Source organism: Ctenopharyngodon idella, chromosome 22 (genome assembly GCF_019924925.1).
Source record: "Ctenopharyngodon idella isolate HZGC_01 chromosome 22, HZGC01, whole genome shotgun sequence".
Classification (NCBI taxonomy): Eukaryota; Metazoa; Chordata; class Actinopteri; order Cypriniformes; family Xenocyprididae; genus Ctenopharyngodon; species Ctenopharyngodon idella.
Genome location: NC_067241.1, coordinates 11,876,976 through 11,901,988, shown reverse-complemented (window position 1 = coordinate 11,901,988; position 25,013 = coordinate 11,876,976). Strand labels below are relative to the sequence as shown.

General features: G+C 35.6%; 2 long non-coding RNA genes across 2 annotated transcripts in view; one reads left to right on the top strand and one right to left on the bottom strand.

Moving 5' to 3' along the window:
• LOC127504896 (uncharacterized) overlaps window positions 1–25,013 on the bottom strand; it is a 70,687-nt gene that overhangs the window by 8,715 nt on the left and 36,959 nt on the right. The gene's annotated exons all lie outside the window — the stretch shown is intronic.
• On the top strand, window positions 94–24,458 carry LOC127504897 (uncharacterized). Its single transcript, XR_007927510.1, has 3 exons — window positions 94–1,197; window positions 1,315–1,369; window positions 20,102–24,458. It is a non-coding gene; the product is annotated as an uncharacterized LOC127504897 (long non-coding RNA).

Below are 25,013 nucleotides of genomic sequence, written 5' to 3'. Positions count from 1 at the left end.
GCTTCAAGCTAAGGGGAACGAAAACAACCTCAACATTTCGGCCGACAAACGTCTAGACACTTAGCAGTATGCACTTTTTAATTTAGCCTCCAGTATCAACATTCTGAAACGTTGCGTATGTGTAACAACATAAATACATACATGGCTACATACAAAAAAAAAAAAACATATATTAATTCATAAATAAAGTTTTACAAATGAGTAGCATAAGCACACTGCACTGATCGAAGTCGTGAATTCAGATATTTGTCAGTTATTTTATTGCAATAAAAGCAATTGATCGTCATTAACCTGGATGAACAGAATCACTTATATTTTCAGAGAGAGAAAATACTTGCGTTATTTAATATACGTATGAATTACTCTGCTGTAAAATCATTTTAGAAACAAATTTAAAAAAATAAACAACAGTATAACTAATTAAAAAAATACAACCTGCAAATAAAAAAAAAATTAAAAAAAACACTGTCAGACATAATCAAACATTCTACACAGAGAGGAAAAAAGGTATTAGTGTGCTCTGTCATGTAATTTCGTGTGTCATTTTCATTATGAAACTAATGGCCTGTGAGCATGACTCTTTTGTGAGTTGTTTTTCATCGCTATGTATCTTTTTGTTGAACTGTTATAAAATAATTTGACTAAAATATATTCAGTTACACAATAGCACTTTTAATTATTTTCCATGTACCGTCCAACATTTAGGACCGCATGTTGATGTGTTGATGTGAACAAATGCATGACAATCAGAATAATATGCCTGAAAAAAGTTTGAAATTAAAGTATGAATACATTTTTACATTCTTTAATAATACCTTTTCCTCGTACTGACCTGTGTCACAAAGTATTCACCGTCATGATTACACAGTACACATTTAAAAAGAGAGAGAAAGGTTTGCCGTTTTGTAGTATGGTAGTAATTTACTCTGTTATGCTGCATTTTTATTCTTATTTTAAATACTAGATTGTAGAATACAACACAATATTTAATTAGAGCCAGCTAGTGTCATGACAAGAATGAATGCATCCCCCCCTGGATGAGAAGATTTTCTTCCGGTCTGATGTTGCACATTTACAATGCAACGTTTCATGGGGAATGAATAAGAGTCCCATACCCTGTTAAAACATTCCTCTGTTATTAGTTTCAAATGAGTAGCGACGAGACAGAGAGAGGGACGCGGTCCTTGTGTATTCCAGGTAATCTGAACAGTTTTTACCTTTTAGACAGTGTTGTGTTTTGTGCGTTAGATATAATGTTGATGAGTTCATTGATTACTCCTATTTGCAAAGATAAATCCATCGTTGTCTTCACAGACTGAAGAATGGACAATTCTTACAAATGGCAGCTGCATGGAAGTCCAAGGTCAAGGTAAAAAACGCAGACAAACAAGGTCGTAATCGGAGTCTAGACAGACAAGAATGAACTTCACACTCGTATGCATGCAAACTCGCTGTAGTTTGAAAGGCTTTGAGATACAACTTGGGAAAGCGGAAAAGAAACTAGCAAACAATCCAAAGTAATTCCTACTTTTTAAAGTGCACCGGCAACTGTTAAACTGTTACGAGTAGGAAGACAAATACGAGCAACATTGCAGAAATCCCCTTCCGGTGAATCTGCTTTCTTCCTCTCGTATTTCTGTAAAGAGTTCCTCTATATGACATGTTAATTAAGGAGCTTCTAGCTTATATTATCCAGATTTGTTGACATTCAGTGAGCTTCGCTACAAGAACCATGTTTGTTACAAAACACAGAACAATGTTTAGGCTATAATGCAGTGATTTCTTTACATTTTCTTCCTCAAAACAACAAATTACGAATGTGAAAACAGAAAAATGTAAAGTAAGCTGCAGGCAAGACAGTTTTGGTCGAACGTTTGTTAGCTTATTTTTTTTCCATTTGATGTAGGGTAGAACTTACAATAGCTTGTGTAGTAAACTAATTTTACCCTGGATGACCTTTTTGATAATTTCTCGCTCAAGCTCATTTTAATTAATTTGTCACCAATTGCAATATCACATTTCAACTATTTAAAAAGTACATTTCAACAATTAAATCAGGAGCTCATGGACAATCTTAACTTCCACTGTTATAACCAATAAAACGCAACATACCTCTTCTTATAGTAAAACAAAATCCCAAGTGATATGAAAAGTAATTCTATTCATCAATGAAAATACATCTATTATTTACAGCACAGTCGCAGCTAAAATGCACATTTGACTCGTTTTAAATTCAAGATCGCATTCCACGGATCAACGTTGTACAATTGCAAGTTGAAAATGTGAATTCAAAACACAAGAATCTGTTTGAATAAAACAATTTGGAATAACGCAATATTAATTAATATATTTTAAATAGCTTTATATAATTTAAAAGGCTCTGTTGACAATATTTGTGCCATTCCTGTCTGTTGATAGTCCGAGACATGCATTGAAAATATAAAGGGATTTGTGTAGTTCACAACTACAACATTAAAGGCGTCTCCTTTCTAGTACACCTATTAATAATTCTGCATATTGTAATCTCGGGCTTTGTATTTCACTGGCCAGTTGTTGCTGTTGTTTTTTTAATGTTTGAAAAACCCTCTCACTAAAATCCTATGTAAATTGTCATGGCTATCAATATAGCTACAGTTCCGTATCAGCAAGTGTACAGTCAAATCAGTGAGCATTGTTTGAATAACAGTAAGAGCGCTAAAATAGCATAGGTTCCATCGAGTCTCAACACACGGCGCCTTTAAAACGGTGACCACAGTGTCAAACTGGAAGAGGATTTAGTGAGTGTCGCTGTGTCTGAGTGAGTTTGTGTCTGTTTGAACTATAGCGACTGTGACTGAGGATGCGAGAAAGCACCTTTATTTCTTGCCTGTTTTATTTAAATAACAAAATACTCACGCATTATTTCAAATGTCCAATGATTTATTTCAAATATTGCAAATTTGTTTATTTTAATAACTGATGAATAAGGCAAAACACTTACTGAAAATGCATAAGAGATCTAGCTAATAAGTGGTTTATATGTTTCCTTACAATTGTGTGCATCTTGCACGTCTGTACGTGTTTCAGTTTGTCACTGGCTGCGAGCAGGTGCTTTCAATAGGCGTTTGGCTTTGATGTTTCACAAAGAAATCACAGGTGTACACTGGAATATAACTCTTCATGCCCTTCATTCTACATTGAATCACCGTTGTGGTGGAATTCACACTGAATTATAAGGTTTCTTCTTAATCACAGGCCCAAATACATATTATAATCAGAAAGCTTTCTGATATCTGACTCAGCCCAAAGTGGCAAGGAGTGAAGTTTTGAAAATATATTTGACAGAAAAAAAAAAAATCTAAATATTAAAAATGTTTTATGAGAACAAAAAGTCCAAGAAAAGCATTATCTGTGCAGTTCACATTTGAGATCTGTATAAAAATTGAAAACCAACTGTTTTAACAGCTGACGTCATCTAATGAATACATCTAAAGGCGACGCAGCGATAATTTACAATAAATAAATGGGTTTTTATTTTCTGACAAAACTGGAGTGAAATAGTCGATCACGTGGCAAATTATTCTAATTTCAACTCATATATAATGGTAAAAAGTAATAACAGATTTGTTTATATATTTTCATTTTCTGTTTTATTTACACTATAAAACTTCAGTCTGGTTTCATAGCTTTGCTATTATGTATTAAATACCATACCAATCTATCAGCTACTGGCTTAGTATAGAGTAGTCGGCCTGTCTATCCATCTCTCGATCACATTGTGCCCAAATCTTCATTCAGACTTACACATAGGCATGTCACATAGGCTATAACTGAAAACAAATGAAGAACGGAAAAGCACAATTATAACCATTTTCTGACATGAAAACAGGATATTTTAGGCTCTTGGCACAGACTTGAGTTGATCCGTATACCTATTTATTCACTCATGTAAAAGTAGTAGTTTCAATGTTTCGCTTGTCTGAGGTAAAGTCAAGGAAATCTGTCATTCAGGGATTTGGGAGCTGCATTGTTGTGGCTGAGAGTCTTACGTTGTCATGGAGTGGGTGAAAAATCGATTGCAACATCAGTTAATGCTCGCTAGCCTCGGTCCTATTAAAAAGTGCCTTATTCTGGTTTCCAATGTATGCAGAGACCATCTGAATATTCACGTTCTGTAGTTTAGGCAGACAAAAAATACATTATGATGGGTAAATCATGCATCTCAAATTAGATTCACTCACTCTTTGAAGACAAATGTTTACTGAAATTGATATAGGCCTAACATCTGAACATAGTTTTCCTACCTTAAATATTTATAAAGAATTATCTAATTGCTAAGATGTGCGTTAGAAGTAGCCTACGTCCTTAGCTACAAGATCTGCTCTGCAGGTAAAACCGAGGGCAGATAATATGATTAAACACAGCAGATTTTCTATATTAAGAATGAATTTCACTAAAATACGCGATGTTTACATAAGACAGTATATTGTATTTTGCACGAATGTGCAAAGTTCTTCAAAAACGCAAACGCAACTGCGTTAATAAGCATTGCATCAAAAATGCAATGTGCTCCAGGCGCTTAAAAGCTACACATTTGCCTCTGCATGCACATTCTTGCGGGGGTGCTGCAGGCCTTGTTCAGGAATTGATCCTCCTATGAAAAAAAATTACATCTTGCAGAGTGCTGTGCCAACGTTCATGAATATGTATCAATATGTCACTGCAGTGCCACAGTGCCCCTATAGCATTCAATTTAAAGTTTAAGCTAAGAAAGAACAGTAGAGCCTAGTAGAGTAGGGAATATTAAAAAATAGTCTTTCCAAACAAAACATCTCAAACGCTGTTTCGTTATGTTCCTCTTTCTTATTCCAGAAAGCACTAGCGTCCCTTTAAAGGAACAAATCCGTATTAAATCTCGCATAGTTCAGCAGAATATGAACAGGCCTGCCTGCGTCGATTCAGCCTCGGTGCAATGCGGTAAAATGTGTGGTTGATATGAAGAACAGCATGAGCAAGTGAGATGATAGCCTAATTTAAATCTGTGGTCAGACATAGGCTAACAAGAAATTGGAGAGTAAGAAATGGGAAGCGTTATTGCGTTCTCCTAATAACAATATACAGACAGTATCTTAATTTAAACACGCTCAGATTTCTTTGTTAGTTACAGGCTATTATCGCCTGCTTTGCGATTACTTATCACAACCAGAGGTTACACTGAAGTGAGAATTCAAAACCTTATCTAAACCAAGAAACAAACGGATTATGTAGACTGTGGAATCATAGCATGTTTTTTGTTTTGCCGGTCCATTTATGACTTGTTTAAAGTCGGTGTCGTAAAACTAGACAACATTAAAATCCACAAGCACTGACTCAGAGGATCTCATGCACGTTTTGGCAACTCGTCCTTGTATTTTCTACGTTACTCATTTTACCACGTTATGCCCTTTTACATTTAGAGGGCTGCATTACAATGACAACTAAAGGTCCGTTTGTCAGAGCGTCTAACTAGACAAAATGTCTCCCCCACTTTCAGGCACGTCTAGTCGGAAGTCCAAGTTCAAGTTAAAGGAGGCGGTCAGTTCCTCTGCAGACATGTTAATTGCGACAGCATGTAAGTGCAACTTTCTCGGTTTCTGGCATCTTTTCTTTAAAGATATGGTTAAGATATAGTCAAAGTTCTGTTTATATTTCCTCCATATCTAACGGAATATACCGTTGGGATCTCAGAATGCATGTGCCATTAGTGGGATATGAAAATGAACATGGAATATAGGTTGGAATATTTTGGACCAATCTATCACATCTTCTATAAGATCATTTTTATCGTTTTTTTGGTCATTTGTAGCTTGAAGAAAATAAGTAATGCTGCGAGCTCTTGCTTTATGCGTTTAAGTTTCAAACGTAGCAATTTTTGGATTATTTCAGAATTGCTACGGGGAAAAAACAGTAGCAAAACACTACAGCAACCGACAAACACCAATTTACTTCAAGTTTCTACGTTTTACAAATACACTGACCTTATTGTATTATACTGTATAAAACAGTAGCTACGTCGGCCTATATATATCACATAATCTACTGATTTGGAATGAGTTAGAAATATAGTTAAAAATATAGGCGTTTGTCAAGCATGGCTCGTTGTTTTTCACCAGGAAAAAAGTAACAGAAGTTTGAAAGCAACACATATCTTTATTTTAACAAACGACCAAAACGAGTCAACTATTGCGGTTTAAACACGGAGGATGAATGATAGTCTTTTCAACAAAATGCAACAATTATTAGAACATGTAATTACAACAGCTGCGAGTTATTTTACGTTTGACTGTTTTTTCCCTTCGTAGCAAAAGCTACAAACAGCAAAACGAGAGCTTGTACTTCCACAATAACTTGCTATTAACATCAGTTATTTTGTATTATATTTCACAGGGCGTTCAGTCATCATTGGAAAAATATCATTTTTGATTTACAAAAGGTTATCAAATTATAACTTTTATAAAATAACTTGTATAAAATAACTACATAAGGAAGCATATAGTGTGAGAATCTCATTAAATACTGTTTTGTTATTTATCTAAAATCTGCATCATATTTGCATGCGACGATATACGTACAGCTGAGTGCGTATGTTTCCATACAACATTTCTCTATTAAATTTATAACCCCCCTTGCAGAATTTAAACAAATTTAACAAATAGCACGTTATTTTTAGAGCTGCATAAGGTACACTCTTAAAAATAAAGGTTCTTTATTGGCATCGATGGTTTCATAAAGAACATTTGCACAAAAAGTTCTTTATAGTGGAAATGGTTATTTAGATTATTAAAATGTTCTTCACACTAAGGTAAAATGGTTCTTTTAAGAACTGATCACTGAAAGGTTTTCTGGGGAACCAAAAATGATTCTTCTATAAATGGCATCATGGCGAAAACTGACGTTAGGAACCTTTATTTTTAAGAGTGTACATGACACATTTACATATTTCTCACAAGACAAAATTTACACTGATCATCCTGATTATAAAAGTTTAATATTGGTTCCTATATGAATATATGCACCTTTTATAGTTGAGTATGAGTCCCTCAGTTGTCCTAATGTGAGAAGCTGGATCTCAGCCACTGTTGGGAAGAGCTCAAAAGTACAGAAAATACTGGAAAACCAAAGTAATGTGCACTACATAGAGGATTTCTCTAAAGAAGTGGGCAGCTTCACTACTCTGGGGGAAAAAAAACACTAACACAAGGCATAGAAACAGTCATTGATCATCGAGGAAACAAGGTGATGTGTGTAAATTTACATATTATTGTTATTATATGCAGAGTACATGTCAATATCTGAGTAATAGCGTATTCTGCAGTTCTAAAAAATACGATCCCTCTTTATTTTGTACTCAGTTGTGTGTGTGTGTGGCGTGTGTGTGTGTGTACAAACGTGCAAAGAGCTGAAGGGTGGAATGTTAAAAGCATGGATGAGAACAAAAATCTATAAATGTGACGGGATATTCTGAGTGCTGAAAATCTCTGGAAAAACACCATGATCAGCCCAAAGTATTATTCAGTTACATCTCAGATTTACAACGCTCCATATGACGCATCAGAGTGTCCAGGAAAGTATGTGGACACATAAATGAAAAGTGGTGGTCATTCTGGCCTTCAATTCATCACTGGACAAAATTATTTTCGCTATAGAAGTACACAGCTTCCTGTATTTTATATATATATATAATTGCTATTCTCTGGTACCTTGACGCGCAACTTAATTCTTTATCATCTCTTGATGATAAATGATTAATGATTAATTCTTACTTTAAAGACAAGGAATCGTTGAACACAAAATAGACGTTTTTATATCTAGAAACGCTGGGTTATACTGTTCACAAAACATTTTATAATCATTTTATGAAGTTGCAAACTGCATCAAACCCGTTCAGTATTCACATTTAAAACATCTATCCTATATTTTGTTACATTTTTGAAAAAGTACATGTAAACTGTAAAGGGAAAAAACGAAATTGGATGGTTTGTTATTGTTATTATTCCCCGCTGTAATGGAGGGTGCACTTGAATAGTCCTTGGAACTAGGATTTAATACATGTATCTCATCAAACATTACTCACAAATAGCTTCTGAAATCACCATGAAAATACGGACACAAGTTGTTTTAATCGTCTCATTCTAGGCAAATGTAACCAAACAGACAATTCTTTCTCCCTCTGCATTTTACATCGTTTAACAAAACATGATGAAGGTCAAGGCACAAGCATTGCTCTTGCAGACTTCAATCAAAAAGCATGAAAAACGTCCTTGAGCGTTTGCATTTGATGTTTAAATTGATGTACAAAATAAAAATAAAGATAAAATCGCACTTGAACACTAAAAATAATACCACATTTTAAACTAAAACATCAGACAGAAATAGCCATAAATTCAAACGCACGACACTAGTGTCCTAAACGCATGTTTACGCAAGGACAAATTACGTATTTACAAAAAAGCGCATTTTTGAACAATTAAATATTACAGTCGGTTAATATATGAAATTAATACATTAGTATACAAAATCGATAAGCACTTTCACAATCGATTCATATTCTGCTGGACAGGGACAACAAGTAAAGTTCAAGTTCAAAGTCTCTCACAGCAGACAGCCAAGGAGAACGCGCAAGGAGACCCCTTCACCTCTAACAAAATAAATCACAGTATGAATGCACAACTTTTGTCTTTAAGTTTAAAAACACGTTTCCATGTGAAATCTTGTTTTATTAAACTCTAATAGTTAAGTCGATGTATCAGAATTCCATTCGTATATAGAAAAAAAAATTGCAAACGCGTATTTGTTTTTTAAACAATATTTACAAAAATACATTTCACAGCAGGCGGATAATTAATTAGAGAAACCACATGAGGATAGTGCAAGAGTAACTTTCCCTAACAAAGTTCATATGGTCACTTTCAGTGGTGCATTAGACAAATTTTGTACACCTTCCGTCTTGATCCAAACAACAATTTTGGACCGTTCCTGCGTTTGATTACGTGCAACATTGGATGTGTTATTTTTGGCCCATGCTACCTAAAATTACAGCTTCACAAACCCAATATAACGGTTAAACTTAAAACAGTGATACTCATCACCTCTCCAGTTTAACATCATTTTATCATTCAAAATTCAGTGTTTAAGTGTTCCCCGTTTTCTCATTTATATCTAATATTTTCAAACGTTATAGTCTTGTAAAACATATCTCAATAAAAAGTGTACTTATTTTCTTTTGTTTTCTAGCATTAGATTCGATTTCAGCATAAAGAGACCAGAACAATGTTGAAGTTACAGTTCAAACCTTTTACACGAACCACGAACGTGAAATGTCGTGGATAAGTTTGACTAATTTATAAAAAAAAAAATTTTAGAAATAAAACAAATCAATTAACCCATCATCTTGCTGAACAAAATTATTCATGAGTATCCATAGTTCCAATTCGAATGTTCCACTAAAGGTCTTCTGAACAAACTTCGCTAAACAGCACTATAAAAAAAGTTAAAGAAAAGAAAAGTTTTGTCAATTTGCACCCAAGAACGCAACATTCAAAGTGTTTCTTAAATATATTTCCACAAAATGAGAATTCATTTTTGTTCCAGACATTCTAAATAACCTAATCACATGGATAAACCTATCTTGACATTGAGTTTGGAGCTATACAAAGGCGTGGAACGGTCATCAGATAAAGCCATTCTATCCCGAGTTCCAAATAAACATTTTAACTATGCTTAAATGTGTGTGCCTCAGTACTCCGATTGGTTTTATTGATTTAATTGGTATGTTTAAAGACCTATTCTTGTTTGGATAAAAGTTGTTTTTCTCAGTCAAGCCGTCCATAAATGCAAAGTAAATACAAACCAAATGTAATTTGAAATTAAAGCTTTTTTTATTAACATATCCAGAGTGGTTATAGGGCATTGAAAAACCGCATTTTGCAACATTTCATCCTGCGTGGGATTTTATGAAGAGCCCTGCAGAAGTGAGGAGATGTGATTTTAAATTCGCCTATATCAACAGAGCGCGCACTCAGGGTCCTTAATTAATCCTGTCCTTAATTAGATAATTAACGCATCCTGCTGCTGTAAAATAATATGCATGAGCGAGATATTAAATGCTTGAAAAGACTTAACACGACTGTCGACGGCAATAATGTACAGTCTCTGAACGCTGGACAATATATGTACGTGACTTACTGTCATTGCAAGAGCTTGGTTGCTAGTGTACAAGCACGTGATGGTCAGCAAAGTAGACAACTAGAGGATGGAGACGAATCAAACACGTTCTTTTAAATGTTCATGTTACTTGGCAAAACAAACTGTATCATGCAATACAGCCTCATTATATTATAAGAAGGCTTGCAGATTATAGATGTGAAATGCTTTTGTACAATCCCTGTTCCTTATTTGCTTCAAGTCTGTGGCATGCTGGACGAATTTCAGAGAAAATTTTTGTACTAAAAATTTTCCAAACATTTTTTCCTGCTTCACCACTAAATACTGAGATGACAGTGAATGTAAGTAGACACTTCATAAGAGATGGAGCTGCAGGGCTCAGTGAAGGTTCATTGTGGTCAGCAGTAAAATCAGAGAATCAGCTGGTGGGGTTTAGTGTATAATGTTGGAAGAAACAACACAGAAGTCTTGCAGTGATCTTAGGTCGTTGTTCAAGATCACTGCTGAGCCTCAAAATAAGCAGTCTGAATGACTAGATGAGAGAGAACAACATGAAGATGCCATGAACAATCCATGAACACTTTAAATGATGGTTATTAAAATGTATTTTCAGCAAGCTACACCAATTATGCTTAGTTTGGGGTGGGGGGCGATTGGTGCAAAATGAATGGACAACACCATCAGGTAGAAAGAATGGTAAAAATAAATAAATACAAATATTATGTTTCTGTATATTTTAAAATCCAAATGTGTAAAATCAGTTTTGAATCAAAAATCTGGATAAATTACATTTGTTTCACTTAAAGGGATAGTTCACCCAAAAATAAAAATTCTGTCATAATTTACTGACCCTCAAGTTTCAAACCTGTATGAATTTCTTTCTTCTGCTGTCGGTAAGAATGTCGGTAACCAAACATTTGATGGACCCCAAATTTTATGAGTTGACAAATTCGTATGAATTAATACAATTGTCTTACCCCAAACCCCACCCCTAAACCTACCCGTCACTGGGGTTTAAAGAAATCAAACGAATTTGTACGAGTGAGGTTTTACGAATTCATGCGAATTAGCCACCTCGTAAAATATGTACAAATTGGTGGTGAGATAACGTTGGACCCCATTGACTTTCATATAATGAAAAAAAAAAAAAAATACTATGGAAGTTAATGAAGTCCCATCAACTGTTCTTTTGTGTTCAGCAGAAGAAAGAAATTCAGACAGGTTTGGAACAACTTGATGGTGAGTAAATGATGACAGAATTTTTATTTTTGGGGTGTGCTATCCTTTTAACTTATATGGAATGTCTAGGATCTCACCTTCAATTTGAAGATTGCACTAGAATCACACTATTTTTTAATAATCTTAAAGCAAGAGAAGCATCCCAAATATTCATCAAACATCTGCACAAAAAAGAAAAGAAAAACAAGAACGAAATAAAGCTTGAGTAGAAAGCTTGCACTTGTGTAAGGTATTGGTTTGGCTACCCTTAACTCTTGATAATCAGTCTGGGCAAAGCCAAAGTATATAAACAAAAACACTAACTAATAACTTATTTTGTGAGAATTAGCTTTTTCTAAGCAGTAAAATACTCACAAAAATGCTATTGTTCATATAATTGTGGTTCTTTCCCAGTGTTTATTACTTTACTGTGATGGATGGTTTTGAAGTTTCATGTCATTTTATAATGAAAATAAAAGTTTTTTTAAATCGTTTGTAACATTATGGTCAAGCACCATGATAGTTGGTTGGCCAAGTGTGATAACCTGAGGTGTGTTTCCCAAAAGCATCATTCCGTTGAATTGTTTTGGTAAGGACAGGACTTGCGAACATTAGGACACGCACCCGTGGTTGGTAGTGCACAAGAAGGTCTATCATAAAACCTGGAGAATCTGTTAACATTCCTATTCACTTTAGTTCCAGGACCCCCTATATTTACAATTTGAAATCTGCCCTTATTGCTCATGGGACCACAGAAGTTCTTGAGCTGTAAATGCTATGTGACTAAACACTCTGGTGCTGCAAGAAAATTATGTCACACTTTGACCCTTAGTAATATGTTCCAAGGTTACGCTGACTAATAGTTTTTTGCAAAAAATTGTAGCTCACTCCAATGACTACTATACCAAGGTGAGTAACTTCTGCATCACTAGTATCACCAAACCGAACTGAAAAAACAAATCAAAACAACGATTGTTTTCAACCATTGTTTTCTACCAGTGTCAGGTAGGTTGGATCCTCAAACAAGCACCAATGTTTTGATATGGCTACAGAGCCAGTTTTGTACTTTGAGGGCAAAATTAAATCTACAATTTAAAAAAATGTCCAATGATAATAATAACCACACATATACATTGTTATGAAAAATTAAAACACATTTACAAAGAAAGAATCAACAACGCCACAGCAGCAAAAGCTAAAGGACTGCTGTGAAAAAAAAGCTAAATATCAATTTTCAGCTCCAAACTTCAACCTCTACTACCATGTTCAAATGAAAAGGAATAAAATAATAAGAATAATGCATTAATGCATCACAATAGCTCTGAACCATGGCTGTACAAGCCTTTGTCACTTTGTGTGTCTAACTTACACATTTTGTTTTTTTTTACACACATTGTACACTATTGCTTCAGGTGATCCTGGAGCTGAACTGTCAATAAATTAGACACTGAGTACTTAAAATATGGGAAGATGGTATGCATTAAAAAGACCTATTTTGTTCTTTATTTCTAGCAACATGATGAGCAATAAATAATTATTTAGTGTACAAAATGTGATCTCAAGATGAAATAGTCTATGATTATGGCTTTGACAGCAGGGTGGTCCATGTGGAACAGGGAGTTGCTTGCATTTTGGTGGCAAATACCTCTTTTTCCGATAGTAGCTTGACTGTGAAGCGATCATTTTTAATGGCATTGTATTAATGCACCTTACTAGCAATTTTATAGGATTTATATTTTTATTGATATTTTATATCTATAAAAAGCAAGATAAATGACCAGGGAACACAATAAAAGTGCCTTTAAACAAAAAGTGTGATAACCAAACAGCTTTTACAGAGGTTCTTGGCATCAGTGCACACAGATATGTAAACACAAAGTTATAATACACTCAAAATGGTGACAAAGACACAAGACTCCTTCTGCCAAAAATCTCTCTCTCTCAAATGCCAATTTTGTTGGTTTCTATCATTCTTTCCCAGTGATATGCACTGGAAATTACAGCTAGTGTTCAATTCTCCACAAATTAACTATAGGCTACTGTCCATTTGCATGATAAACAGATAATGATGGACTAGTTATGACGACATATCATCTAAGAATCAATATCCTGTTGTAAATATGAAAAACAACAACACCAACTCTGTTACAATGGCTTTTACGGAGTATCTAAACAATACTTTTTTTAGTTTTTAAAACACCTGAATCAAAACAGCACCAGTTCTTCTTTTTTCAATATGCTAGCCACCAAGTTTTATTTCAGAATTCTGAAATCAAGTCTAACATCACTTGCACCATGCACCATTTGTCCTTCATATAAACAATACATCACAGGCTAAGCAAAAATGGATGACTTCAACCCTCCAGGGTAGTTATACGGTACAACACCGAATATATGGATATGAACCTTGAGAACACATTTATAGTCCTTCTTATCACAGCAAAGGCTGCATATATATTGCTCATATATTTAGAATATGCATTGAGTGATTAAAAAAGATACATACAATGCGGTAGAACCATTTGAGTTTAATTTCAATAAAAATGTGAGATGGAGATTTTTGCCTATTTTGCTTTCATAACATGTCTTCTATGACTAGTGGGGGAAAAAAAAAACACATTGAAGCGTTTATTTTATTACACTTCATATTTTTGTCTATTTCTACAAAATTAGGTGTTTGAGTTAGAATCTCCACTTCAGCACCATTTACATACACCAAACTTTTCAGTTTTATTCCTGTCTATATTCTGAAGGTTTTTACAGAGAGGTTTGTTCAAATATCATTCGCCTGATTTATATAACATTTTATTCCTAAAAACATGTGATTTTTAGGAATTTATTTTTTCTGGCTGTTGACAGTATTTTCTGATATATGGAGTGATAAAAAGAAAAATCCCCTCATTAAACCTTTTAACTCTAATGTCAACAAAAGGATTTTGAACATGGCTTTATCCAATGTTCAGATTTCTGTTCTGGAAATGTATGCAAATTAGTGCATATTTAATTAGACAATGCCTAAATTGCATATTTAAACATAAAATTTTGGAAAACTTGTAATACAAAACAGCTATCTTGTACTGTGATTAATCAACTAGGAAATCTATTAGTTAAATTATTTTTACCCTATATAGTGTGTCTTGCCTTCAAGACGTGTATCAGTATTTTACACTTACACAGATATTCGCCAAGCTAAGTATTTCATATGACTATATTGCATCTAACCACAGCATTCAGTCACACATCAGTCTGTAGTGTTAATCAGACTACACTTATCATCGTCCTTCCCAGAAACCTCTAGTTTAGAAACTAGTCTAGAAACCTCACGCAACCATGTCTGACCCACTCCTTTATGGTCTCCTGTCACGTCTATACCAAGCATCATTTGTTATTCCACTCAACAATAAAAAATGCTAATGACAAAAGACTTCGTTGTCATGCAAAACAGTACACAGTTAGCTTTTGGAAAATTTTGCTTGGTTTGTGCCTAAGTAGTAAAGGCCAGGCCTCAAACCCAAGCCACACTGCTGAAGTACTCAAGCTAAGCTCCTGGTCTCCAGTTATGACCCAATGAGGGAAAAATGCCTCTCTTGAAACAGGTCCATGAGAGGCAACCGGTGTGATCTCTCCTCTGTCTCCTTCAGTTATGTGTATTGTTCCTCTATCGTTTTTGACACCTGTATGTGAGCACTGATTCAGTTTCCATTACAGCATTGCCCTTTTGTTAATTAGTCTCCATCTGGTTCCAGTTAAAGCACTGATGTCACCGCTCCCCCTCCCTACAGTACGCCAGTCACTCCAGAGAAACAAGGAAAACATTAGAGCCGCCTCTAATTAAATAACCAGGGAGCGTTTGTCACTATCTGTGTCTCTTGGCTACACTTTGACTCCCACTTATAGACTAAAACATTTGGATTTGTTGCAAAGCCACATGCAATGCATGGCTTGGATTTATTGTCTTTCCACTCCCACACAAACAAAGGAAGAGAACAGTCCTAAGGTATATATGTGTGAAAATTATTCATGGATCATGAATCAATAGTTGGTGGTCATCTGGCTATTTTATTTTTCATACAACAAGGCTTTTTACACTTGAAATAGCGAACCCTGGGTCATTCTAAACCCCAGGGTAAACGGAGTCCTGGGTTATCTTGCTTCACTTTCACACTGCTCGTAATTTACCTGGGGTTGACAATTAATCCTGGGTATTCATAAGCTGACGTTTCACATTGTACATTCCTAAACCCTGGGTTAATGTTCTTATTTGCATATTTGCGGTGTCAGTGTCACTGGATAAATGCAGCACGTAACGTGTTTACATAGATCTGGCATTGTGCATCCGCGTATTGCCGACTGTACTATCGAGTTTATATTGAATGGGCATTTTGGACTATAAACATCAAAATGAAACGGTCTCTTCTTCACTCAAATTGTCATGTTTTCTGTCAGCATTTGACATCCTCACAAACACTGAATTTACTGTTTATATACAACGCACGGCAAAAGCGGTGCTAACCATGCTCCGGAGCAGGGTTGCATAACCCTGGGGAAAAAGCGGTGCTAACCCCGCTTCTAAATGTGAAACATTCCTTTACCCAGGGTTAAAAGCGGTGTTTAGAACGACGATAACCCAGGGTTAAGCCCAGTGTGAAAAGGCCTAACATTTTCTATATTTGAGATGGTACTTATCCCATACATAGTGGGATCATGAAGCTTAAAATTCCACAGGGCTAATGGGGACAAATAATGAATTTGAGAAATGCAACAGTGAATTTAATTTAGTAGTCAAAATGTTAAGAGTAACACAAATACCACATCATTAGAATAAGAACCTGACTATAATTTTGCATGCATTGAAGACATTAAAGCGGTGGTATAATGCCATTTTTACAAGATGTAAAATAAGTCTCTGATGTCCCCAGAGTGTGTATGTGAAGTTTTAGCTCAAAATACCCCACATCATTTTTTATAGCAAGAGGGCAGAGCAAGAGGGCAGAGTTTCAAGAGCTACAGCAGATTACCTCAGACTCACTGAAAATGTCAGAAACTGTTCAGCCTTTTATGTTCAAACCGGAATCGAACAATGATGGAGAGACTCAAGAATAAGTGACAACATGTAGAATGTAACAGGACGTTTCTGAATGGTTAGTGGATGAATTTATGTAACTGATGTGGAGTTAACTAACTTAAAGTTATTGATTGCATATTCTGTCATGATAATCTATAAATTGCTCATGTGGGAACTGTTGTAAGATGCCTACAGAGCCAGAGAATATATGCTGCATGAAGATAGAACAGGTATAGTTTAGTTTAATTACGGTTATAATTTGTCATGTTGTTATCTTGCTTTTGACATGCTATTGCATTTGTGTTACGTACTGTATTGCAATAACATGATTGTGAACCATCACAAGGTGAATGGCTGATATCACAACTAGTGTCAATAAATAAAACAGCTCTTACAGGACGCACTTATACGTCAGGACACTTCAACTTTAATGTGCTGCTCATAAGAAATGACAATAATTCATTTTAATTTAAAAATAATTAACCCCCGGATTCAGTGCCATTGTTTTGTCTAAAAATGCACACGGTAATGTTTTTTTCTAGGGCATGTTTATAAAAGCTACTTAATGTCCTAATTAAACTAAGGCTTAATCCTGGCTTAATGTAAGCCCTGTCTGTGAAACCAGGCCTTCATGTAAATGTAAAATTTGAGTTTCAGGCCCAAAGTGTGTATTCTTTTAAGCAGCCAAAATTAGTTGAAATTTACCAATATAAACGCAATAACTAACATTAGTGACACTGAAATGTAAAGATACATTCATCTTAACGCACACAATTCGTTTGTTAAATAATTTCAACAATATCATCCACAGTGAAAAGAATGAGGACATAACTCGGGGATCTGTTGAAAGTCTCAATACATGAGAAAGCCTCGATTCACAATTTTGGCACAATGTCCAAGGACATAAAAATTTAGATTACCATTAAAGAAGAGTGGCTGAGTCATCAATGCTTTGTGGCTCTCCTGGAAGTAGAGCTGCACGATTCTGGATAAAATGAGAATCACATTTGTTTTGGCTTCAAATAGAGATCACGATTTTCCCAAGATTCGGAATATAAAACTAAACAAAATAACATGTAATTTACAAAATATTAATCGCTGGAAAATGTTGAATTATTTGAATTAATTATGTTTTTAAAAAAATGGGTTTGAATGAATTCAATGACTCATTAATAAATAGTTGTTTCATTACTGGATGAATCAGTGTTTTTGAACAAATCTTTTGAATGAATGATTCAATGACAAATACATTTTTTAACAGTCGCTTGTCGCCACCCAGTGGCTTAAGATGTAATTGAAACAACCGTTATTTGACGCGCCAAGTTAGTTTCAAGAGGTGGTTTGCTCTATTTTGATCGCTATCTTACACATCAGTGTTTATATCCTAAATGTAAACATTTATCTCAGTACTTCTGTGATCATTGGAATATTTGTAACACAGAAATAACTACTGCGTGGTTCAAAACTGCTCTCTCTCTGGCTCAGCGAGTCAGCACGAACACAAATTTGAATGTTCCGGCATGATTTTGTCAAAGGTTTAAAAGACTTGGGCGAATCGTTGTCATTAATAAAGTGAAATCACTTGGGTGTTTGAATCGAGATTGCTTTTTTCGATTAATCGTGCAGCTCTAAAGGAAGGCTGTTAATTCCACATAATATCTAGGCCTGTATTGAGCAATTTCAACTAGTTACTGGATTAACCAGATTTCATGCCATCGAATCTTGTTTTCATAACAATCAGAGTGTCCTATAATCACAGTGTGCATATAAGTAAATTATTAAAACAAAGCCAAAAGTTTCACTAATTTCTTACAGCATCTTGGCTGTTTTTTATTGACATATCACTTTATTGATTGCAGGTCTATCTGAGAATTCATAAGCGATCTTACAATGCTTAGCCTATTTGTAATTGTACATTAGCATTTTGTAGTTTTATTCTGTGTGCGCATGTGTGTTGTCATTCAAGACAGGTGAAACCCCAATCTTTAATATTTCATGTAAACACGTTTTTCTTTCATTATCGTAAATTAACAGTTTTTGTAGTACATAAATTGTTGTATAAATTCCGTTAAGCACCTTAAGTAGACCTAATGAGGCTAAAGGCGCACAGGGGTAAAAGGCGCATTTGATTTGATTTGACAACTCTCTGAGTTGCTACATGCTACTCATGTATTTGAAGATTGAGCATGTGAGCTCATTGGCTACTGATACAGCAGGAACCAATCATCTGTGTCCTATAGATAATGATGTGATTATAAGCAGGTTAAGGACCTATTAGCCTACACATCTAGAGTTTCATGACAGAATTTTATATATGTCAAAGTATGGTATTTGCGGTAAAAGGCGCCCCTGCTGTTTGGGCTAAAGGCACAATAATTAACATGATAATAAATAGATGGCTGACTTTTCTATTTGTTGACATGACATGGTTAGATTTAGATGGTAAATATCATATAATAAGTTGGGTGTCCACCTTAGATAATCACCATGTTTATAATGAAACCATCATATTTTAAAAGTATGATATTAATCATATCATATATAATAATAATAAACAATAAAATATATTTATTGTTACTACTTTAAATGTGTATTAAATTATTATGGGATCTCATTTAATGCTTTCAGAATCTTTACTTTTTAAAATAATTTTCTGTATTTTTAATTTTTATATATATTAACATATTTTATTTAAAAAAATGTACATTAACATATGACAGTATATTTATTAAACAAAAAATAACTTTTATTTATCAAAATAAACAGAAAATATAACAAACTTTGCTAAAGTGGTTGTTTGAACAAGTATTAACTTAGACATTATTCAAAACATTATTTTTGCTAAAGTATTTGTATCAGTACTTTGTGCCTTTTGCCCCATGCTGGTGAACATTTTTTTTTTTACACAAAATCTTTATTTTCACACAAAATCTGTTGCTCCATCAATGTTAAATAAAAACATACATTTTTTTTTGTCCGCAATCATACACTATGAGGGTAGTGAAAATCACTTGTCTTTTTTATTAAGGTGTGCCTTTAGCCCCTTGATACCCTTGACCGTTCAGAAACAAATGTCTTAGTTTTGTAACTGATCTTGACAAGTCAGTTTGGTTTAAGGCTTAGAACTTTTTATTGTTTAATCTCTTGAAATGCCAGAGGAGAAAATGAATGCTTGCTAAAAATATAACATATCGTACAAGCTGGCTAATGCAAAACTAAGCTTACATCTTCAATCCCATGGAAACAAACCAATCGACCACCGCAATTTCAAAGCAACAGAATACAGGAAATCATTTTAGCTAGTACTGAATTGGACCTGTAATATTATGCTATAATATTTTATACATTTCAATAATATGTAAATAATTACTATAAATAGCATTTGTTTTAACGCAATGCTGCTGCTGATTTAAAAAAAAAATATATTATTCTTTGCAACAGACCAATTTGTCATGAACATATGTTTCTTTGAAGAAGTATTCTAAATATACAAAGGGTATTTAGTCCAAATTTAACCACTCGAAAGCATTATATAATCCAGTTCAGTTGCTTTTCTACCACACGTAGTCGTCTGTCGGTCCATGCGGTACAGTCCACTTGTCTTAATGGCTTTTCCTGATGGCTTGCTGTTCTCAGGTAATGACATCTGGGTGTTTACTGTGCTGACTGGCTGAGACTCGCTGCAGGCTGAATGAGTACCTGAGGGGTGGCTGGATGGCGCGGCAGGCCAGTTTATGAGGAGGGATGGTAAACAGACAGCAGCGATGGCCAAAACCAAGGTCCTGCTCTTTGGATCGAGCAAGTCTGAAGCCAGAGGAAAGAGCCAGCCAAACAGGAAGCAAATGCACGCTCCCTTTTCACTACATCATAAATGCTCTCTTCATTCCAGCCAAATCTGAGCTGTTCCTCAAGAACTTGGACATTATATAATAAGTCTACTGATATAATTTATATCTTATGCTTACTAATCTATTATTCAGGTATGTTCTTTCAGGTATGTGGATTTCCACAGCAACCTTCCAGTGAAAGCACTACAGTTGAGATGTTCATTAATATCATCACCGTAGCATTCTGATGCTTTTTCTTTTCCACAGACGGATTAGTTCTAAAATATGAGGGCAATCAAAATCCCACATGACTCAAAACTGGATCAGATCCAGTTTCACTTCATACTTCCTCTCCCATCCTTGTGATGTTAATCATTGTCCCACAGTTACCAGTGTTCTTTTATCACACAACACTTTTATAGGAAGACATAATGTTTGGCTGTAAAAATGTCTCAAACAACATGCTACATTTGTATGCCAACAGATCCCGAAACCCACATGAAACTAATTACATCATCCACCATTCTTAAGTTTTCGTGCATTCAGAAAGAAAGAAAGATAGACGGAGAGACAGACAGATAAAGAGAGGCAGAAAGACAGGTTTGCGACGTTAGCTGAGATCTTCTTGTTGTGGTATATTCTCCTTGGCACTAAAAGTCATAAAAGGCCTTCAGGTTTTACAATGTCATGTCCAAACGCAGCATCCCCCACGGCTTCTCTTTCCCTTTCTCTCTCTTTTTCTCCTCCCTCCCTCTGAGCTACCTTCACCTCCCCCCATGCTATCTTCCTTCATCAGTCGAAACAGACAAGCATATGCTGAAAAGCACTATGAATATTGCTGAAAAGACTGGAAGGAATTTAGTGGTTTTGTTTTTGTGTGCCATTGATTTTTTTGACAGTGGTCAGAATGTTATAATGCATGTGGTACAGATCGAACAATTTCGAAACCGCGTTTGCTACTGATGTCTTTCCAAGAACACATCAGAAGTGCCGTTTTAGGCTTAGGGTGCCAGTGCAAGTCCATTTTAGAGTTATTTTGCTGCTTTTGAACACTTATTGTTTCAAAATAAGCATTTTTATTTTTATCTGTATAAGTACAGATAAAAAAATCTTCAATGACTTCAAAAAAAATAAGTGTCAAACATTGTGAAAGTCATTCCTTTCTTTAAAGCTGACATTCTGATTTATTGTCGGCCTTTCAAAACAAAAGACTCAGAGGTGACCAATAAATCCGTCCGTACTTTGCTTCCTCAAGCTATTTGTCCTCTTGAGGTGTAAAACACTCTGAGGCAAGCCCTACTTGAACCAGAGCTGTGAACATATAGCGTCCACCAATTATCCTGTCTGTCTGCTCCTCTGCTAATTATGGCTTGCTTGCTGTGTTTGTGCGCAAGTGTGTCTCTTATGGACAGACGGGGGCTAATAACACCATATTTTTTGAAAAGACAGAAGGCCTCTGGCCATCGCTTTCAACACACATGCCACACAGGCAGTCCCACCCACAGCACTCAGACCTGTCATTGACGGCCATCCCCTTTCCCACTCTTAGACTCTCGGCAGCTGTGGCCTAGCGTGACAGAAAAGTGCAACAAATTACTTTGCTACCGCTTCTGAGGGCAAATGTCAAATATCCCTCCATATTTACCAGAATGGAGTCGTGCACAGGCACTTACACAAGGATGGGTATTTTCTGTGCGGGGTGTGGATGTCATGTCAGCGAGAGAGAGAGAGAGAGAGAGAGAGAGAGAGAGAGAGAGAAAAAAACTGGTTTCCTTTTCTGGATGCCATCCAGGTCTGTGCACAGTACCAGGCAGCTGTCAGTAGGATTGATGAGCCCAGCTGGTGAAGATGTGCTGGGTGTCAGCAGGGCAGCAGATTTTAGCGGGGCCAGAGAGCATTCGCCGCATGAGTTAGGTGTGATCTGAAGAGGACGTGATTTAGAGTGCTACGACCGGGCAGGTGAGATGACTGCGCGGCAGATACTTTGCTGGTGAATCAGCCGAAAGTCATTTCAAGAAGTGGGGGGAGTGTGCAACGGTGAGCAGAGGTCAGGTTGTGCACTTGTGCGTAAATACAAGACATTGCTGGAGGTGCAAAAGCTCCGTGCAGATGTCCAAATAAATGGTAAATCATTGCGGGTGCTCAAATGCTTTTTGCACTGAATGTGTCTGCCAGCCCAGGGGCTAGCGAATGACTAAAACATTAGCAGGAATCCTCAGGGCCCTCACGCCCTCTCCCATCCCCCTCCGCGTTAGGCCTGTGCAAACACACACATGCACACTGACCAAAATGGTGCCCATTCACATGCACACTTTAAAACATCATGGCCTCTCTCCGGCTGGGGAATGCGTATCCGTGCGTTGCTTCGCTCGTATACACAAAGTGTCTATTTAGGTGTGTGTCCTCATTCCAAGAGCTGTAAAGATGCCATTGGCATCTCGGCCCAGAACACTGAATCGAGTTACAGGTGTTCCTTTTAACACAGTTGCACTGAAAAAAAAAAAAAAAAAAACATTTTATGACCAAGCTAGTATGGAGGCCTGGGGAACCAGAAGTGACACAGACCCACAAAACAAGTTAAAACCACGTACCTAAGATCATAGACACCAAACACACACACGCACACACACACAGAGAGAGAGAGAGAGAGAGAGAGAGAGAAAGATGCCTTTAGAGTAAAGTAAAAATCTCTCATATAATTCACAACATATCATTCTCTTGAAATGTTGGTCAGAAATTTTAATGTGTATAAATGGTGCGTGTAAATCATCTTGTTTTATGAGGTAAACATTCTTCATTTCTTCATACTGCATAACTAGTCTTTCACTAGTTTAAAGTGAGCAGTTCGCTCTCCTTACCCTTCTTTTTACAGCGTGGTTGAAAATGAAAATAAAGCCACAATGAATCTCTCTATATTTTTAACACAGACATTTGCATTTTAAAGGGCGTCGTGATGAGTTAACTTAACAGTTCCTATGTACAGTTACATTATTGCCTCTAATAATTATCAGTGATAAACTGCCTGAACATTAAAAAGAAATACAAATCCATTCACATTTTTATGGCTGGAAAAATTATAGCGTGACATTTGAGAGTCATTGAGCTGCAGCTTACGGGCTTATTTTGGAAAGTCAAAGACATCTCAAATGCTTTGGCAGTTTGTAATTTGGCCGCGGTTTGGGATGGCTTCAGTAAGATGGCCTCGACAAAGTCCTTTTTATTTAACACAAACTCTTAAATGATAAATGTTGGGAGTAATACCTTGTTAAAGGCCTATAAGTTGACATGAACCATGGATATAAGTATTTATAGTCTCAAAGAGTTGAGAGACAAAAGAGTATCATTTGCAACATGGATCATTTCATTCACAAATGTCGGTGTCCAGCTAGGAATTCAAAACTTTAAGACTCATAAACAGAAGAAATAAATATTTTATATTATCATTATTACTACCACCACCACTTCTACTACTATATCTGCTTTTATCACAACTATTACTTTTACTACTACTATTAATAATAATAAATACAATTTAACAACTGTAAAATATACTTCTCAAAATACATTCCTGTAGATACACACACTGAAAGAGTTGCACTAGAACTGCATTCGTGTTTTGTGTATGTTTAACCGCCCTCTGGCGGCATAATGAAGTATCGCAGCACACCGCCCTTCCCCCAAACGTCCACAGCGGTGGTTGGTTCAACAACCCTATTCCTGAAGGCCCCCCCAGCAGTACAGATTCTTCTTCCTAGTCAAACATAATTTAATTTATTTATCAGCTTGTTAGCAGAGACTCAAAGACCCAAATACTATGTGTACAGTTAGAGAATGGAGACATCCAAACTGTGTAATGTTGGGAGCAGCAATGTTGACATGTCAGCTGTTTGACAATCTTTTGGCATTATTTTACTCAACAGTTATAATTAAATCTAATTAGTTTGGATGCAAAAGGTTCAGCACTTAATGTTTCAGAATTTCATGTTCCTGCATGTCAGACATTTTCTTGCATTAATTCTTTTCACAGTTTAAAGGTTTTTGATTACATTTTTTTTTTTAGCACTTCAGTCAATTATTATGTTACAGTTTATTTGTGCTAGCCATGTGCTAATGAAGCTAATATATTAACTCAAATAATAAATATTTCATCAATTAGTGGTGTTAAATATTAGTTATATTTGATGTGTTTCGTTTGAGTTGTATAAATCTACAATAGCGGCACAAAAGAAGTATGTGAAGTGACACTTTCAGAGACTACTCTTTCATTCCGCAAAACAAAAATGACAATAAAGGAATCCAAAGATAAATAAAAATATATAGAGAAAGTATGGTAATTAATAAACATTTTATACCATTTATCATTCTTGTTTGTTGTGTGGTAATAAGCCCTGATTTATAGAAAGTAATCTAGTCTGATGCATGACATTATTTGTATTAGGCTGTATTTTGGCCTAATACAAGCACCAGTATCAATAAAATTAGCCCACAAAACATTTACTTTCAGTGAGAATGTGTTTACTTTTAATGAAGTAAAACTGATTTTCATAATTCTGAATTTAGAATATTCAGGCCACTGATTTCAGCCTGCAGTCCTATAGTGAGACTATAGGTGGCAGCACAACACCTGAGACATCAAGTAGTACTTTCCTCATGACTGAGGAAACTAAAACAGGCCCCATGTCTGAAAATGCATACTTCCCTGCTACACAGTATGCAAATGC